The 14,503-nt window shown below is 38.8% G+C and overlaps 1 protein-coding gene across 2 annotated transcripts in view; it reads right to left on the bottom strand.

The window, feature by feature from the left end:
- Qrsl1 (glutaminyl-tRNA amidotransferase subunit QRSL1) overlaps window positions 1-14,503 on the bottom strand; it is a 70,244-nt gene that overhangs the window by 27,466 nt on the left and 28,275 nt on the right. The window contains exon 13 of one of the 2 annotated variants that reach the window (XM_090338359.1): window positions 13,603-14,153. The exons of the other annotated variant lie outside the window; for it this stretch is intronic. The gene's annotated coding sequence lies outside the window, so the exon portion shown is untranslated. Of the gene's footprint in view, window positions 1-13,602; window positions 14,154-14,503 lie in introns of those variants that run through there. 2 annotated transcript variants of the gene reach the window in all.

Consider the following 14,503-nt stretch of genomic DNA (forward strand, 5'->3'; position numbering starts at 1 on the left):
CTTAATTTGAAATGCTATCATTTTTTCCTTTCTTTGTGAAACGCATTTGAGATGGTATCATTGAGAAATTATGTGCTATGTTTTGTTCTTTCCTTTTGCGTCAAGAGCCGTTTAAACTAATTTAAATTTCACAGTCATTTTTTTGTATGTAATAGATAATAACTGACTGAAGCTTATATTTCCTTTTGAGGCTGCCTAAATACTTTTCTCACCAAATAGTAGCAAATGGAATAATTTACATAATTAGAGCAATTATTTAATATTGAATATGCAAATTCATGTGTTTTCACTTATTAAGGTCTTTATCTTGTGTTTTTGGGAAAATCTTCCATACAAAAGTATGCCTTAGCACAGTAAACATTAGCACAGTATATACATGATTTACAATGAAGCAACTTCTATATAGGATATATTTGAATATTCTGATTAAAAATTTAAAATCTATTGACTAAGAGTAAAAACAAAGCTTTTCCTAAAATTAAAAAAGAAATGGAAAGATAGGGAGAACAATGGAAGGGAGGACTTTGGTCAAGATGCAAAATACTTATAAACTAATACACTGAATTGAAATCCCTTTCTACAACTAGCAAAAGATTACAGGGGCTGGGAGTTTGGCCTAGTGGTAGAGTGCTTGCCTAGCATGCATGAAGACCTGGGTTCTATTCCTCAGTACCACATACACAGAAAAAGCCAGAAGTTGTGCTGTGGCTCAAGTGGTAGAGCTTGAGCCTTGAGAAAGCCCAGGGACAATACTCAGGCCCTAAGCTCAAGACCAGGAATGGCAAAAAAAAAAAATTATATATATCGGACCTAGAGTTTGGCCTAGTAGTACTTGCCTAGTATTCATGAAGACCTGGGCTAGATTCCTTAGTACCATGTACATAGGAAAAGGTGGAAGTGGTTCTGTGGTTCAAATGGTAGAGTGCTCTAGCCGTGAGAAAGCCCAGGGACAGTGCTCGGGCCCTGAGTTCAGGCCCCAGGACTGGGAAAAAAAAATATATATATATATAATATATATGTGTGTGTATGTATGTATATATATAGATATATCTACAACGATTGCATATACACACACATAGATACATGCATATATTTAAAAAAGAGAAAAAGTTGAGAGAAATCTTGGAGAATGCATTTACAAATTGCTTCTTACAGGTTAATTTTTAACCTGTATTTTGCATATTTGATTCCATAATATTTCATCCTGCTTACCTTGCATACCTCTGCAAAATTCATTCTTGTTACCACAATGATTTATTCTTTTTTCTTGACTTTTTTCTTCATGGAAAATGTACTAATTTCCCAAAGTACATTGGAAAAGTTACACATGTTTTGAAAGTGTTTTTTAGTCTCTCACATCCACATAATTTCTTTCCCCTCCACCCTTGTTTTTCTTCTTCCTCAGTGTGTGTATGTGTGCGTGTGTGTGTGTGTGTGTGTGTGTGTGTGTGTGTGTATGTGTGTGTGTGTACTGGAAATTGATCTCGGCTTCACACGTGCTAAGTACATTCTCTACATATGAGCTACATTCCCCAAGCTAGAACAATTTCTCACTAGACATTTTTTTTTTGCCAGTCCTGGTATATGAACTCAGGGCCTAAGCACTGTCCCTGGGCTTTCTCAAGGCTCCTGCTATTGCACCACTTCTGGCTTTTTCCTGTGTATGTGGTACTGAGGAATTGAACCCAGGTCTTCATGCATGTAGGCAAGCACTTTACCACCAGGCCAAACTCCCGGCCCTCTCACTAGACTTTTAAAAATAGTTTTGCTTCCATTTAAACAAGTTAAGTGGGATTCTTAATGTGTCAAGGAGTTTACATAACTGTTAAATCTTGAACAATGCATATAATATTGGGTAGGAATAGTATATAAAACTCCTTATGACAATAGTAGGCTGTTATCAAGTATAGACCACATAGCACACTGCTTGACAAGTATAAATCTAGAGAATAAAGGACTCACCCAATAAAAGGAATGAGATCTCTGAATACAGACTACAGCGTTCCACTCTGTATTCATAGATTCAACTAAACATTTTCTTTATTATCATACTAAGTGAAGTAAGCCAGACCCAAAGGAACATAAACTCAATGGTTTCCCTCACTTGTAATAATTAGTACAAACCTAGGACTCTCCTAACAGAGGACTACAATAGCTCAAAACATAGATATATACAGCCATATAGGATGAGGCTAAATGAAAGGATTATCGGGATGTGGAAACAAGGGCTTTGTATTATGAGATTGTTGTTCTTAATGTACTATGTTATTTCTCTTCTCTTTTTTTTTGCCCTTTGGTTAATCTCATATTGTTACAGTATCTGACTTGGTTACCTGGTACATTGTATATACATTTATTTATTTGAAATAGGAAAGGGAAGGGGGGAAACAAGATGACTGGGAGGGGGTGGGGGGAGGTATATGGGGACAAAAACATTAGAGGGGGTGTCAATGTGTGAGAAGTGATGTACACTCTGGTGAATGTAACTGTAACCCCTCTATACATTACAATTTAAAAAAATCTTCTTTACTGATGGCCTACTGGGCTCCAATGTTAAGATGAAGAGTAAATTAGAGGTCTATGTAGTCCAGCTCTAATTACACGAACTCTACTGACCAGGACAGCCAGTGAGAAATGCCAGTATCTCTTAGACAGGTACGATGAGTTTAAATAATAATGTATAGAAGGGCAGGGAGAGTTGCCAAATATTAATTATCTTCTGCAAAGCCTGGTAACTATTTTTATATTTCAACCATAGTTTTTTCTTCTCTTTCTTTCCTTCTTTTCTTTCTTGCCTCTTTTTTTTTTTTCTTCCTGGTCCTACGCTTGAACTCTGGGCCTGAGCACTGTTCTTGAGCTCCTTTAGCTGAAAGCTAGTGTTCTACCACTTGAGCCGCAGTACCACTTCTGGCTTTTTCTGAGTAGTTTATTGGAGTTTCACAGATTTTCCTGCCTTGGCTGACTTCAAACTGTGATCCTCAGTAAGCAGGTGGCATGAGTAATACTGTCAGGTATTCCTTTTTATTTATTTCTTTTTTTCAAGTCTGGGGCTTGAACGCAGGGCACGGCACCATCTCTGAGATTCTTTGTGTTTAAGACTAGTTAGCACTTTACCACTTGCACCATAGTGTCACTTCCAGCATTTGCTAAATAGTTTATTGGAGACAAAAGTGTCACAGCCTGGGCTGGCTTTGAACTGCAATCCTTAGATCTCAACCTCCTGAGTAAGTAGGTGGCATGAGCCACTAATCCAGCTTGGTATTTCTTTAGAGTGATGTAAAAGTATCACACTGATAGAGAAGTGGTCATCCATGGATGCTAAGGTGAGTAGAATTTTTTCTGGCTACTCATTTGTCTTCTCCATGGACTGACCCCTCAATCTCTGCAAACTAGGTCCCTTGGTTTCCAGTCCAAGTCTACCACTCATTACAGTAATCACATCTATCTGGTTTCTCGGGTTAAATATTAAACCTGGCATGTATTGTACAGAAGGGGGTGAGTTGGGTTTAGGTGGAGAGGAAATATCCTGTAATTTCCATTGCTATTAGTAGCCTAGTTCTGTAAAAACAGGACTTCATCCCTGGCCTATGGAGAGAAGTTATCACTACGTTCTCAGAGACATCATGCCTGTCTCCCTCACCTGCTATTTGCTACCTTGGTGTCTACAGAACAAAATTATCTGTGCCTGACACAGAATATTTACTCCTGCACATCTGCTTCTCTGAGCCTTGGAATCCTCTTCTGATACCTGCCAAGTCAATGCCTTCATTTCACCCTCACGTAGTGTGGATTATTGCTTTTCCCTGGATGCTTGCAACCATTCTAGAGGTGTTTTTGCACCATTTTCTGGGGCCCTGCTGGAGTGTTGCATCCTGCATTCCATGACAACACTCTTAATAAACATTGAAAGTCATACTTGGCCTGGTTTTATCAAACACTCTCAGAAATGTCCCATGGATTTTCTCCTGGCTTCTGCTAGTATCTTGCTAGGCCTTGCAATGGCTCCTTTTTAGTCAGATAAACTACATTGTGATGTAAGCCTAGTCACTGACCTAGTGGCCAGGAGAGAAAGTTGGGGACACACCTTATATTGTCCTCAAGAAGATAGTAGTGGTCCATACCAGTGGAAACTGATGGGCCCACTCAGTTCTGTAGAGACCTCAACTTAGATGCCCTATTCTATCAGGTTTCTTCTATTCTCTCCAGTTGAAGAGATTAGTTTTCTTTGAATCTATCCTCAAAATAAATTCTGAGCCCATCTTTAGTTTTCTCTGTACATCTGCTGTAAGAGACGACATCCCTTTAGTGAAACCAAGGGTGTCCTTTGGCTTTATACACTTCTCTTTGAAAATAAACCAAACAATCACAGACTTTCCCAAAATGCCACTTAAGCATAGCAATAGCCGCCTTTGTTGTCTTTGAAGTTATCATTTTTGTGCATTGTTGAAATCACAGCCTGTTGAAGCGAGTGCATTGCAGCCACCAGGTTCAAAGCCAGCCTGGGCATAAAAAGACCTGAGACTATTATCTCCAATTAACCTCTCAAAAATGGAAAGTAAGGCTTGGCTCAAGGGTAGAGTGGTAGCCTTGAGCTGAAGAGCTCAGGGATAGCACCCAGGCTAAGTTCAAGCCCCCAAACCTCCCCTCGCCCCCAAAAGAAGCACCGGTAATTATAATTTCCTGAACCCATTCAATTTCATCTTCTCATAATTTACACTGTGGAATCATTATAGACCACTTAGACCCATCACTTTTGGTATAGAAATGCCCATTTTTGTTTACTTGTTTTTTAAATTAAAGAACATACAAATGTATCTGACCAAATATTAAGTGCATTAATATCAGGTATCCATTACTAGCCAAACACTTCTTAAGCAGAGTACCAATTCTCACCTTTCAGACAAATTTGTTGCACTAAAATCTGCATTTGCTGCTCATGGAATCTTGGCAGCTCTTACATAGGAAATCACAATACTGCCTGGAACCAGTGGCTCATGCCTCTAATCCTAGCTACCTACTCAGGAAGGAAAGTTCACTAGACTCTTAATCTTCAATCAACCACCAAAACCTAGGAGTGAAGCTGTGACTCAAGTGATAGAGTACTAGCCTTGAGCTAAAGCTTAGGGACAGAGCCCAGGCCCTGAGTTTAGCCCCTGGAACAGTTATAAAAACAAAAACAAAATGAAAAGAAAGAAATCACAACTCCTAGGACAGAAATAAAGTAGGAGACATCACACACATGCGCGTGCATGCATACCACACACACACATAGCCCCTTACAAAGAAAACTAACACATTTAATGTGAACTAATTCAAACCTAAGTAAACCGAAATACGTAGACCATAAAAACAGTATGGACAGGTGCTAGGTTAGCTGATATTTCTGAAAGCACTAAGAGCCCTTTCTCATATCATTTACTAATATATATTACAGACAAATATGATACCAAAGGCAAAAGTTACCAATACAAAAATAGATAAACTGCACTTGATCAAAATAAAAGCTTTATTGCTTTTAAGAAAATCATTAAGGGCCAGGAGCACAGCCTAGTGGTAGAGTGCTCACCTAACATGCATGAAGCCCTGGGTTCAATACCTTGGTACCACATACTCAGAAAAAGCCAGAAGTGGCGCTGTGGCTCAGGTGACAGAGCACTAGACTTGAGCAAAAAGTGTCCAAGGACAGTGTCCACGCCCTGAGTGCAAGCCCCAGAACTGGTTAAAAAAAAGAAAAAGAGGCCGGGAGTTTGGCCTAGTGGTTAAAGTGCTTGCCTAGCATGCACAAAGACCCGGGTTCGATTCCTCGGCACCACATACATAGAAAAAAAAAAGCCGGAAGTGGTGCTGAGGCTCAAGTGGTAGAGCTCTAGCCTTGAGAAAGTCCAAGGACAGTGCTCAGGCCCTGAGCTCAAGCCCAGGACTGGCCAAAAAAAAAAAAAAGAAAAAGAAAAAAAATCATTAAGAAAGTGAACACCATAGTTGGAAACCAGGTAACTTGTACTGTGGCTCACTACTGCTGCACAGCATAGAAAGGGAGACTAGTTTGGGACAAGATGAAACTCTATATGGTCTGTATTAGATGTATATTGATTTCATACTATCACAAAGTTGAAAATCATTACATCAAACTACCTGTATTTAAAAGTCCTTTAAACTAAACAATAAAGAGACAAGCACATTTTTTTTTTTTTGCTTGGTCATGGGACTTGAACTCTCGGCCTGGGTGCTGTTCCTGAGCTCTTCAGCTCAAGGCTACACCCTACCCCTTGAGCCACAGGGCCACTTCCAGTTTTCTAGTGGTTAAGTGGAGCTAAGAGTCTCACGTTCTTTAGTGCCTGGGCTGGCTTTGAACCAAGATCCTCAGATCTCAGCCTCCTTAAGTAGCTAGGATTACAGGCGTGAGCCACCTCACCACTCTGACAAGTACAATTTAAAAAGGAAAAAAAATGAATAAAGAACAGACACTACTTCAATAGACATACTTCAATACACATTTTTACAAAGCATATAGAAAGGGCTAGCTAGTAAGCATATGAAAAGATATTTGATGTCATTAGTCATTAGAGAAGTGCAAATCAAACTACGATAAGATACCACTTCATATCTACTGGGATAAAGACAGACAACAAAAAGCTCTGAAGGATGTAAAAATCAAACAAACCTGGAATTATTGTATGTTGTTAGTGGAAATGTATCATGGTGTAACCATCTTGGAAAACAAGTGGGCAATTTCTCAGAAAAGTTAAATTCACAAGGCTGGGTATGTAACTCAGGGACAAAATATTATCTAGCATCCATGAGATCATGGATTTGATCCCCAGCTCAGTAAAAATTATACATAGGCAGAGTTGCCACATGGTCTAGCAATCCCACATGTAAATACATATCCAAGCAAAATGCATATATGTTCTTATACATGAATGTTGGAAGCAGCAGTAGTCTTTACAGCAAAAATGAGAGACCACCAATGTCTATCCACATGTCATATGTCTACAAATTGGTCTATTCCTCAGTCAGAAGAGGAAATGAGAAACTGATAGGTTTGTTACAGTGTGGATTGACGTTGAACACATTATGGTATGCAAAGAAGCCAGACACTGTCAGTCACTTACTGGATGACTCCATTTGTATAAAAACATCAGAATAGGCAAATTTATAGAGGCAGGAAATAAATTAGTCATTGCCTGAAGCTGCATGTGGAGTGGTTGTGAATAAGTATGGCATTCCTCTGAGGGATGATGAAAAAGTGCTGGAATCTAGTGGAGATGGTTGAACAACCATGGGAAGTTTGAAACCAGACTGATTAATAAAATGCATGCGACTTCAGGCATACATATTGCTAAAACAAAATAAGGCCATTTGCCTGGGGTTAGTGTAACCAGTGCTGTTAGATTACCATGTAAAAACTTAATTTGGGGGCTGGGAATGTGGCTTAGTGGCAGAGTACTTGCCTAGCATTCATGAGGCCCTGGGTTCAATTCCTCTGTACCACACCAATAAAATAATTTTTTAAGTTAAAAAAGCCCAAAGCCTTAATTTGGAAACATTTCTAGTAACTGACATGGCTAATATAGGTAGCCAGCTAATTAGCTATATAAGTTGGGAAATGCTATCAGACTACAATTCAATAAGGCAGAAATATCTAGCAATAGGAAATCAGGTGATTTCTCTGCTTTGCTCTTCTGTTAAGCCTCTATCAGGATACCACTCATGATGTGTGGGCTTCTTTCAGTCTTGTCTTGTTCTGAACGCTGCCAGATTCATGAATTATTCTCAAAGCAAGTGTTAATTTTTTTCTAAAATTCTAAACGTGTATGGACTACCTGAAGAGAGATATCAAGTGATTTTTACCTTCCAAAAAGTTTGAAAAGAAAATTTCAAATGAAGCAGGCCCCTTAAATCCCAAGTTATTTTAGACAAAGAGACACATCCTTATTAACTGTGAACTACTACTTCTAAGATTGCAACAGGCAGAGATTTTTTTCTTTTTCCTTTTTGTCAATCCTAGGGCAAACTTGGGGCCTGGGTGCTGTCCCTGAGCTCTTTGGCTCAAGGCAAGCACTACTACATAGAGCCATGATGCTACTTCCAGTTTTCTGTAGTTAGCTGTGAATACGGGTCTCACACACTTTCCTGTTCGGGCTGTCTTTGAACTGTGATCCTCAGATCTCAACCTCCTGAGTACCTAAGGATTATGGGCATGAGCCACTGGTGCCTGGCTGTTTTCCATCTTCTTTTACTCTGCTTATTCTTTTCCTCCCCTCTTATAGTAAATATTACCTTTGCAGTTAGTTAAAAAAATTCAAGTTAACACAATTCTAAAGCTGAAATTTTAGCCGTGCAAGGAGACTCATGCCTGTAATCCTAGCTACTCAGAAGGCTGAGATCTGAGAATCACAGTTCAAAGCCAGACTCGGCACAAAAGTCTGTAAGACTCTTATCTCCAATTAACCCCCAGAAAACTAGAAGTAGCCCCATGACTCACGGGGTAGGGCAGTAACCTTGAGCTGAAGAGCTCAGGAACAGTGCCCAGACTCAGAGTTCAAGACCCCTAACTGAAAAAAAAAAATTGAGATCTTAAATTTCTCTAATCATTTAGATGACCTAATGTAGGCTATTTTCATTAAATTCCAGAATTAAAAATTGTGCTGGGACAATAATGAGAAGATTCGTTTCTGTTGTAGTGGAGGGGCACATTGATGGAAACGGCAGGAAGAAAGTGCTGGAATGGATAACAATGACCTGCATGTTGATGGAGGTTTTAAATATACATGAGACCATTTGCCAAAGCTCACGGAATGTACTACAAACGGTACCTTTTATTGCATGTAAATTTCACAAAACCCCCCACCAAAGCACTGTATTCAGGGTAGTTATATGCATATCATACTAATTAGAGGAAGTCTATCTTGAAACATGTATTTAATAAAGTGAATTAGGGGCCAGGAGTATGACCTAGTGGTAGAGTGCTTACCTAGCATGCAGGAAGCCCTGGATTTGAGTCTTTGGTACCACATACACAGAAAAAGCTGGAATTAGTGCTGTGCCTTTAAAAAGCCCAAGGACAGTGCCTAGGCCCTGAGTTCAAGCCCTAGGACTAGCAAAAACAACAAAAATAAGGTGAATTAGACCAATGCCATCTAATCTTTAATAAGTAAGCCAAAATCATAAGATGGAAGAAAGTCTCTTCAACAAATGATGCTGGCAGAATTGGGTATACAGGGGCAGAATCAATTCCAAATGGATCAAAGACATCAGTGTAAGATCAGATGCCCTAAAGATATTATAAGAAGTCTTAGAAAAACACTAGGGCTCCTTGGTACAGGTCAAAACTTCCTAAAAGACCTAGAAACAACAAGTCAAAGAAAGGCTAGATAAATGGGATTGCATCAAACTGAAGAATTTCTGCCTGGCAAAGCATGTAGTTAGCAAGATAAATAGCAAGATGAATAGAAAGTCCACAGAATGGGAGAAGATTTTTACTAGTTATTCCATCAGACAAGGGTCTCATATCCAAAATATACTTAGGTACTATGTTGGAAATGAACTTTACAACTTGGGGAGTCAGGGGGACCGAGAAGGGAAAAACTGGGAGAAAATTAGGGGGGGTAACACTGTTCAAAAAATGTACAAATTATCTGACTTATGTAACTGTAACCCCCCTGTACATCATTTTACAATAAAATTTGAATAAAAAATAAGTTGATGAGGAGAGGTAAGAGATGCACAGTAAAGCAAATATTGTAAAAACTTAGTGTTAGAATGTAGGTCATGGATGTTGGGTGTTGGTTACCTCATATTTAGAATTTTTAAATAAAATATGAGGAAATGAGGAACACACTACAAAGATTCTATTATCTCCAAAAGTTTGAATGCCAAAACAGCATCTTCCTTAATTGCCTCTTTTTCCTGTTAGGTATTTCCGTCGGTTTTAGAGTTCATCTTCAACTCTAGCAAATTACTCCAGCTTTTCCTTTTTTATTACTGGTAACTCCATTCATCTAGTTGTGAACATTTCCCAGGAAAAGAGTAATTATTCTTTCCCTTCCTTTTCTTCTAACCCAGCTTTACATTCTTCTATTTTCACTGTATAGTGACACACCATTTGCATCATAGTACCATCTTAATTATACATCAAACAGCACCCTAAGACAACAGTGTACATGTAATTTAAAAAGATATGACATTACAAGTTGTCTGTTGAATAGTTCTAAATAGAATACTGCATTAGAATATCCTGTTAGTCTCCAAACTCTGAATGCCATTCTTACTTCCTCTTTATATGGTGATGACTTGAAATCAACTTTGATTAATTTAGATGGATACACTGTATCACAAAATACAAAGGCAAGCATTTTATACTCTGGTTGATCTCCCTAAACAATATCCCTGTTAAATGAACTATGATAAAATCATTATTTTGGCAGCTATTGCCACCAATCTACCATATTATTTGTTTATCAACAGGTCTATTTATGACATATACCTTGGAAGATTCCAAGATAATTACTTTATTCCATGGAATAAAATTGCCATAGTTAAGGTATGTTAACTTCTTTTTCCTGATAGATGTACCAGTGGGTTGTTGATAGCCTCTACTTAAAATGTTTAAGTCAGTGCAGCTAAGAACTTTTTATTTTTTTATTTTTTTTTGCCAGTCCTGGGGCTTGAACTCAGGGCCTGGGCACTGTCCTTGAGCTTTCTCAAGGCTAGAACTCTACCACTTGAGCCACAGCATCATTATCAACTTTTTTTGTATATGTGGTACCAAGGAATTGAACCCAAGGCTTTGTGCATGCTAGGCAAGCACTCTACCACTAAGTCATGCCCCTGGCCAGATACAGAAATTTGTAGTCTTATTTATCTGTCTGTATGTTGGAATGCAACTAATTTTAATGAGGTAAATTTGGGCTCTGTCAAAACTTATTCACAAACTAAGAACCTAGGCTATTTAGAAGGATGAAATCTGAGGATCCTGAGTTGAAGCCAGCTGGGGTAGGGAAGTCTGAGAGATTCTTTTCTCCGGTTAATTATCAAAAAAGCTGCAAGCTCAAATGGTAGAGCATGAGCTTTGAGTGAAAAAGCTAAGGAGCAATGACCGGGCCCTGAGTTCAAACCCCAGTACTATCACAAAAGAATAAAAAAACAAAACCAAATTTTATTCACAAAACTGTGGGTGGTCTTTAGGGCCAGGAGTTTGGCCTAGTGCTAGAGTGCTTGCTTAGCATGCACAAAGACCCAGGTTTGATTCCTTGGTACCACATACATAGAAAAAGCTGGAAGTGGTGCTATGGCTCAAGTGGTAGAGCTCTAGCCTTGAGAAAGCCCAAGGACAGTGCTCAGGCCCTGAGCTCAAGCCCCAGGACTGGCAAAACAAACAAAAAAAAGGAAATAAAGAAATGTACTTGTTGTTTGATTTATGTAACTGTAACCCCTCTGTACACCACCTTTATAATGGAAATAAAAATTTAAGGCTCCTTCTGTGAAAAAAATTTTTTTTTTTTTTTTGCTGGTAATAGAGGGTAAACTCAGGGCTCAGGCAAGCATTTCTACCACTTGAACCACATTCCCAATACTTTTCATTTTTGTTTTTCACATTGGATCTTTTTGTTAAGATTGGCCTCAGACCTTAGTTCTCCTACCTGTACCTCCCAGGTAGCTACAATTATAGGCATGAGTCACTAACTAGCCTCTTTTCATATATATTTACTTAATGCCTGCTTTGTCAGGTATTATACTAGATGCTTTCAGTGTACTATTAATGTATGAAACAGACACCCTTATTTTAGAAATTAGGATACTGAAGCTCAAACAAGTTGCATAGCTTATAAATGGCAATAAACTGGTTTCAAGGGGAGGTTGGTTTGCTTTTTAAATCTGGTGGCTTTGCCCTACTAGGTAATTCTCCACTATATCACACACTACAGAGCCTTTGACATAAATGGAAGTTAACCCCTTCACAAATAATTGTGTCTTTAACCTTATTTATAGTTTAACAGTGGCTTCACTTATATTCTCAACCTTCCTAAACAAAAAGAAAAACAGCAACAAAGAAAAAACACCTCATTTCCATTGCCTGTAGTTTATTTGTTATTTATTTTTGTCAGTGATGGGGCTTGAATTCAGGGCCTGGGTGCTGTCCCTGAGCTTTTCACTCAAGGCTAGTGCTCTACCACTTGAGCTACATACAGTTCCTGTTTCTGGTTTTTAGTGTAATAATGTATTTCTAAACTGACTAAAATCCTTTTGGATTCATACCCCATTCAGGTATAAAGAAAAAGGAAACAAAAAGTTCATCTAAAGCTCTCTAGTAGTTACTTTCCCTTAATGTTGGCTGAGTCTTCTCAGGTTTCTTATCTGGTGTACACACTACTTATGAAAGAGCGGAGGACTTTTCTATTTTAGACTGCCTCTGTTGCTTGTAAACAGTGAATAAACTCCATCATATGCTTCCAACAGCATACATTTAGTCTTTGTATGGATAATCACATGTCTGAAGAAAGGGGGCTGGCTAATGATCGAATGTTCATAACAAAAGCTAATTTAAACATGGCATTGTTTGTCCCCTTGCTTGGAGGGAGCACACAGCTTGGAGATCTACTAATTGCTATCCTGGGTACATTTCACTACTATCTTCAGTCTGCTCTTAAAATGCCAAAGGTACCTGTTCCCATTAGGAAGTACAGGTTATCTCCTACTAGAAATCAATCTTCGTCATTTTTGGAAGCTGTTCTGTACATGCTGCCTTTTTCTAGATGGCCCAAGTTCATTGTCATAATACAGGACCTGATGTTAGAGAGCCATTCAGAGGGAACATTCTGCTTTGGTTTCAAGTGAATTTCTTGGTAACAGTAAGTGTGAGCTAGCACGGAACACTGGATTGCTTCTTGCTCCTTTGCAAGAGGCACCCACCTGGGGTTATCATTTAGAGTTGCATCACGTTTCTTTTTATACTACCATGCTTCTACTGTTGATTCAGACCATTTCTCCTTTCTCTATATGGCATGGTTTGGTTTTGACCTGATCAAAACACTTATCTTACACTTGTAGTCACTTCGCTGCTTAGAAGTAACTCTTGACAATTTCAGGGGTCAATTCTCTAAGTCACAGACAACATCTGTGACTTGAATTCTCAAAGACTTGGCAAATGAAACGCACTAGGTTTGGAGTAAAGGTGGAGAGGAGCAACACTACATAGCATCCTTCCATGTCAGTTGACTATTAATAATGGGGGAACAGTACATGTTGAATCTCTGTTTCCAGAATCAAGTAATTAGTGCATCCAGTTGAGACATGGGAACAGGTGTATACTTGAAAAAAAAATTCAAACTGATACATGTTATAAAAAAAAAAAAGGCTCAGCAAGAATTCTTTTTTGGGGGCCGGAAGTTTGGCCTAGTGGTTAAAGTGCTTGCCTAGCATGCATGAAGACCCGGGTTTGATTCCTCAGTACCAAATATAGAAAAAAGCCAGAAGTGGTGCTGAGGCTCAAGTGGTAGAGCTCTAGCCTTGAGAAAGTCCAAAGACAGTGCTCAGGCCTTGAGCTCAAGCCCAGGACTGGCAAAAAAAAAAAAAAAAAAAAAGAATTCTTTTTTGCCTGCTTTTAATATTTTCTGGTTGCCTGAACCTTTAGGTAACTGAAGTAAGGAGATCAGGTCTAAGTAAAAGGCTTTACTAATAGAGAACATCGTTTCGATTACAAATGTGTTTGAATTGGTAAGTTCTAGTCCGCATTTGATTTGTTTTGGCTTAATTTAACATCTTTGTTAGATTTGAGTGTCCACTGGTTTTTTTAAATTTATGTTCACATCTGATTTGCTTTCTACCTTTTCATTTCATGCACCTTGTGTGGTTTTGGGGTATCTAAGCAGTGTTGGTTCTATTCTGGGCAGTAGGGCTTTGTGGAGTGCCCCTGCCATCTGCTAGTGCTCCAATAAAGACTCCAATCTGCCTTTTAAGGAGTGGCTGCTCTGTTCTCATGCCTAGATCTACCACACAATAGTGTGAAATCCCAATGGAGGTAGAAGGCCAAATAGAATCCAAGTTTCCTATTAATCCTAGGGATTCAGGGTTGCAAGAATATTAGTGATCTTGACACACAAAGCTTCTGTTTGAGCATCTGGGGGTGGGCAGATCCCAGTGAAGAAGCAAAACTAGTAATAAAAGAAATGGGCAGCTTAAGTTCTTCTGGTAAAACATTCTAGTGGTTCAGTTTCATTATATTTTCATGTACTGTGAATTTACAAAAGATTTTCTTTCTGACTAATCAAAGAGATTTGACGATAGAATAATTTAGCTTCCTACTGACACTGGTTAATCATCTGTATGTGCCAAGCTAGAATGCCTGATGAGCATGAGGTGAAAAGTGCCCTAGTAAAGACAAAAGGAATCCATAATGACACCTCACTGGAGTTAAAAGAGCAGGATTTCCAGGAAAGACGGCCAAATACTAACATTACTATGTCTTTGACTTCAGGGCCCAAATAGAGAACATTTATGAAAG

Source organism: Megascapheus bottae, chromosome 8, assembly GCF_031878675.1.
Source record: "Megascapheus bottae isolate mThoBot1 chromosome 8, mThoBot2.hap1, whole genome shotgun sequence".
Taxonomy (NCBI): domain Eukaryota; kingdom Metazoa; phylum Chordata; class Mammalia; order Rodentia; family Geomyidae; genus Megascapheus; species Megascapheus bottae.